This window comes from Oncorhynchus masou, chromosome 27 (assembly GCF_036934945.1).
Source record: "Oncorhynchus masou masou isolate Uvic2021 chromosome 27, UVic_Omas_1.1, whole genome shotgun sequence".
Classification (NCBI taxonomy): Eukaryota; Metazoa; Chordata; class Actinopteri; order Salmoniformes; family Salmonidae; genus Oncorhynchus; species Oncorhynchus masou.
The window spans coordinates 31,243,994-31,249,616 of NC_088238.1; the positions used below are offsets into that span (position 1 = coordinate 31,243,994).

The following is a 5,623-nucleotide window of genomic DNA, read 5'->3' on the forward strand; positions in this document are numbered from 1 at the left end:
CTGACGAACATTGATTGGCTGAATTAATTTGTTGTTATCAGATGTTCCTGAAGGCCACCGACTCCTGTCTGTTTCCTCCAGGGCCGGATGGAAATAGGGGGATGGTTGCCTTTGTAGATCACACAGAGAGTGCAATCTGTGCTCAACACTCTCTCTCTCCCCTCAAAGGGCAGATTATAGGGATGGTTCTGTGCCAGCCAGGGACATGTGTGGCTGCTTCACGTAATTATATATTACAGCACACTAATTCATATTCTTTGTTTTATATCACTTGCACTTGTAGAGGCCTAAACAAAGGCTTCTAAACTGGCAGTGACTACACGGAAAAACTGTAGTGACGTTATGCTCGGTACCGGAACTATCTTCGAAGCAGTGCGCCGATTCGTCTATCACTTTATCAGAAGTACGTCATCGATGACGTCCGAAGCTTCATTTGATCACATGCTTTTTCCAACCGTGTGTTGCAAAATTTTGCCGTGGTTCCGGGAAGCTTTTTTTCGATTTCAAGCTGCTAACATACACCGACCTCTACTGGACACCGTACTTACAAATATAGTTAGGATTTTGTACAAAATCTTTCACTGACCGGTAGCCTAGCAGGTAGAGTAGGGAACTATAGCACATCGAGGGTATAGCACATCAAATCCCATTGAATGTACACTATTTAAAAATGGTTCCCTCTGCACTTTTGTTCAAATCATTTGTTTTATTTAGTATAAGTTTCTGTCTTAAGAAACCTAAATAATGCCATGGATTCTTTTGTTTTTTTAAAATAGTCAACTTGAAGGCAAAAAAGGGAAGCATGATGAAAGATGCAAACCTGGTATTCCAACTCATTAGAGGCTACTGAAGCCAACGACTTACCGCTGCGGTGTTATTAAAACAATGGAGACAAAAATACCTCTATCTGATAATCAAACGCTGCTATTTATTGCTGACTAGCAGATGTCACTGATGTGCACCGTGAACAGATAATGAATAAGGAACCGTTTTCGGCACGATTTGGTGAAAGCGCCGTAGCCTGTCAGAAAGACTCGGTTTCCCATCATTACAAAACGGATCAAAAGGACATGCCTTAGTGCTCAACCAGTAAAGGTTTGAGACTTTGCCGCCACTCTGATCTGTCCCCCACGTACATTAAACGGTTAGAGAACTACTCCCGCCTTTCAGTTAACAGGTGTAACAAATAGAGACACACCTCGAACTATGTTCATGAACAAAAAAACAGGTATGGCACTGTGGAGTGCCCTGAATTACAGTAAAATCCTGGCAGCACAGCAGCAGCCAGTAAGTTACTATAGATTTACAGGACGTTTTTAGATTTTCAAAAAGACTGTATGGTACTGTATTTTGTGGGGTACAACATTCTCACTAACGGGTGCAACACATATCCACTGTTAGCAATACACTGTTAGCCCATTGTTGTAATTGTATTCCAATACAATTTAACAATAAAGTACTGCATTGCAGTTTTGCTGTATGTTAACTACAGCATTCTGTAAATGATGGTACGTTGTGGGGAAAGAATCACTGGCTCATGAACATATTTCGAGGCATCCCCAGAGTGGCAGCAAGTCTTCAACCTTTACTGGTTGAGGGTTTTGCGAAGTCATTTTGGTCTGTTTTGCCTTGCAATCACATCCAGTTCGGAAGCCTTTGTTTAGGCCTTTTGAAGTGCAAAGTGGTATAAAACACCAATTATTAATAAATATACTGTAATATGATAATACCTATCAGCCAATCTCCTTGCATGTAAAATATCAGTATTATAATTACAGTAGCATTTACTTTCTTATAGTAGAGTAGGCTAATTTGACAGTATTGTACTGTACTGTTGCTCTGATACTACAGTAACTTGCAGGAAGCTGGTGGCAAGTTACTGTGAATATTACAGTAACGTACATCAAAAGGTATATTGTTGTTAACACAAAATACCTTGACATTTGGGTCACTGCTCTTATCCAGAGCGATTTGCATTCAGTGCATTAAACTAAGGTAGATAAGCAGCACCATATCACAGTCATATGAAACAATACGATTATGATACCGTTACCGAGAATGTTGTTGTAGTTAAGCAGGCTTCTTGAAAGTTTATTTTTGTAGTTGAAAATACATGTATTCTAAATAAATTGTTAAAAATACTTGAATTGTTCTTCAGGCCAGTGAAACACAAATGACAAAATAGGTATTACAACTACTGAAATAACTATATCAAATACATATATTGTAAATACTGTCCCTCGTTGGCACTAGCTGCGTCTGCACTGTGAATCTGAAACCGTTTCTAATCACTGGGCTTCCAGTAATGCAATGTAAATGTTGTTGTAGTCAAGTGTTATAGTAATATGATGTACATTTGTGTTTCAGTAAAGCTCATGTAAATCTACAGGGATTTACTGACTTTTGTGCTGACAGTATTTTACTGTAAATTTAAAATAACCTACTGGCAACTGTGCTACTGGTAATTTCATGTAAAATGTCAGTCTTTTTTTTTTTTACAGTGCCGAGTCCTATATGTTGTTGTGGTGCAAATACAGTTGAAGTCGGAAGTTTACATACACATGCACATACTCTTCTTAGAAAACTCTTCCAAGATGGCGTAGCCGTGTCCCTTTCTATATATCTTTTTCCATCATTTTCTTTGCATATCTTTTAAAAATATTTTCCTAAACCTCAACTTCTAAATACTCTCCTGCCTCACCCAATGTGGCGTGGATCTGATTTTTTCGAAAGTATTTCTATTTACCTCGGAATCGCTCAACTGAAGCTAGCCAGCTAACTACCTACCAGCTATCAGTTAGCAAACCATTGCTAGCGGCCATCAGCTAACCTTTAGCTCGGAAAGCTCTCGCCAGTTTGAACAACGTGACTCAAACCAGAGCATAACGGACCTATTTCTCTCCATATCCCCGGATTCCTATCGCAAACTCTGAACATTACCATCTGGATCTTTGCAACTAGCTAACCGCAATTCCAGGTGACCACTCCAGGCTAGCATTTCCATCACGGAGCATGCACCAATTACAGCATGTGTTTGTTCGTGCATGCAACACATGCAAGCAACACCCCCAGATTACAGATACTTTTGAAATATTAGATGACTACTTCTTGGATTACTTCTAAAACCTTGAACATTGAAACTTAAGTTTGTTCCACCTGAGTGAGTCTGACCTAAAGTCAGAGACCACTACAATCACCACTCCTCTTTCACTCCCAGTAGCCTTTATGGCAGTCGGCAAGAATAAGAGGTTGACCAAAGGTGTCAAAAAAGGTGCAACAAAGAAGATTGTCGACCCTTTCTCCAAGAAGGGCTGACTTTGGTCTCCAGGACTCAGGGAACCAGAATCGCTTCTGATGGTCTGAAGGGACGTGTGTTTGAGGTGAGCCTTGCTGACCTGCAGAACGATAAGGGGGCCTTCCGCAAGTTCAAACTGATATCAGACGACGTGCAGGGTAAGAACTGCCTGACCCAGGACAAGATGTGCTCCATGGTCAAGAAGTGCCAGACCATGATTGAGGCCCATTTGGACGTGAAGACCACCGACGGCTACCTCCTGCGTCTGTTCTGCTTTGGCTTCACCAAGAAGCGCACCAACCAGATCAGAAAGAAGGCGTACGCCCAGCACCAGCAGGTCCGTCAGATCAGGAAGAAGACGATGGAGATCATGACCCGTGAGGTCCAGACCGACGACCTGAAGGAAATCGTGCCAGTCCATTGACCCCCTCCACAATATCTACGTCAGTAAGGTTAAGATGCTGGAGAAGTGCAAGTTTGAGTTAGGCAAACTGATGGAGCTCCACGGTGAGGGTGGTGGCAGAAGTACAGCCAAGCCCTCAGGGGATGACATCGGAGCTAAGGTAGAAAGAGCCGATGGCTACGAGCCCCCCATCCAGGAGACAGTCTAAACAACGGACAGATTTAAAAATGTAAATGAGAAAAAAAAAGAAAAAAAACTTGCCCTTTGTGCTGTTGTCTGTGCCCAAAAATGTTTGTAACATGTTTTGTGCTGCTATCATGTTGTGCTGCTGTTATGTTGTGTTACTACCATGTTGTTGTCATGTTGTGTTGCTACCATGCTGTGTTGTCATGTGTTGCTGCTAGGGCTGGGCAATATATCCAGAGGTTTGGACGCTTCACGATTGTCACGTCCTGGTCGAAGTATATTGCGTTTGTCTGCATTTATTTGGTCAGGCCAGGGTGTGACATGGGTTTTTTGTGGTGTGTTTTGTCTTGGGGTTTTAGTAGGTATTAGGATTGTGGCTTAGTAGGGTTGTCTAGAAAAGTCTATTGTTGCCTGAGGCGGTTCTCAATCAGAGGCAGGTGATTATCGTTGTCTCTGATTGGGAACCATATTTAGGCAGCTATATTATTTGAGTGTTTCGTGGGTGATTGTTCCTGTCTCTGTGTTTGTTGTCACCAGATAGGCTGTATAGGTTTTCACGGTCCGTTTGTTGTTTTGTATTGTTCGTGTTTTTTCGTCGTCATTAAACATGTATCAAAAATACCACGCTGCATTTTGGTCCGCTTCTCCTTCACCAGACGAGAACCGTTACAATGATATATATCTCGATTTCTTGTTTTTCCCTCAACAAATGAAAAAAGGCCAAGACATAATTCTCTATTTAATTTTCTTTATTAAAATAAAGGCCTATTTGTGCAAAACAAATGAACAACACAAATGAACAACACACACCCACACGTCTATTCTATTGTTTAGGAATGTTTGACCACTAGCTGTTTGAATATGTCATTTATATAATCATGATTAAAAATGCGTTAATTTAGTTGATTTGTTATAATTAAAACAGCCTGTGGTTAATTGCTATTGGATTGACAGAATGGCACAACTTCTAACACATTAGCCTACAGCTGCCTGAACAACTTTTTTAAATCACTTTAATTATCCAATGTCACACTTACCAATGGCGAGGTGAAACCTGTGCTCAAAGCACTGCAGGCGGGTCCAGTTGTTCAAGCGCAATGCTTTTATCATGTTGCTCCCGCTGTCAGTTGTCATGCACACCTGTCGGTCTTCGCTCATCTTCCACGATGCCAGAGGGTCTTTGAGGCCCTTTGCTATTACTTCACCCGTATGATCATCTGGGATGTAAGACATCTGGAGGCAGACATTTTGCAATTTTCAGTCTTCATTTATGTAGTGGACTGTCAAACTTCGGTATGGCTCTGACGTTCTGCTCGACCATAGATCGGGCTGTGGTGGGGGAAAAGAAACACTAGCCAGCTTCTCTGCGACTCTTTTGGGGTTAGCAGTGGATAATCACGGCAGGGCTTCTTCCGTGAAATTCTTACGGCTTGGCAGCTGATATTTGTGGTCAACTGTACCTAGCAGCTTTTTAAAGCCTGGCTTTCTACTGTAAAGATTGGGACCATATCTTTCGCTATGTAATAGGTCACTGCATCCGCTATCTCCTTCCACATCAAACTTTTCTTGTCATAAGGGATAACATTTGAAAAGGATGCGGGTATGGTCGTTTGTCTTTTAGCAGATGTTTTGGGAATCGGCATTGAGTAGTCTCACGCATTCCTCCCATTCCACCGCGTGTTTCAGTTGCAGGTGATGGAAGGGGTTGGTTGTGCTGCTGCTTTCGAAGCAATTGTCTT

General features: G+C 41.8%; 1 pseudogene; it reads left to right on the top strand.

The window, feature by feature from the left end:
* The first annotated feature begins 3,225 nt into the window (after positions 1-3,225).
* Positions 3,226-3,906, top strand: LOC135515330 (small ribosomal subunit protein eS1-like; annotated as a pseudogene).
* Positions 3,907-5,623: the final 1,717 nt, after the last annotated feature.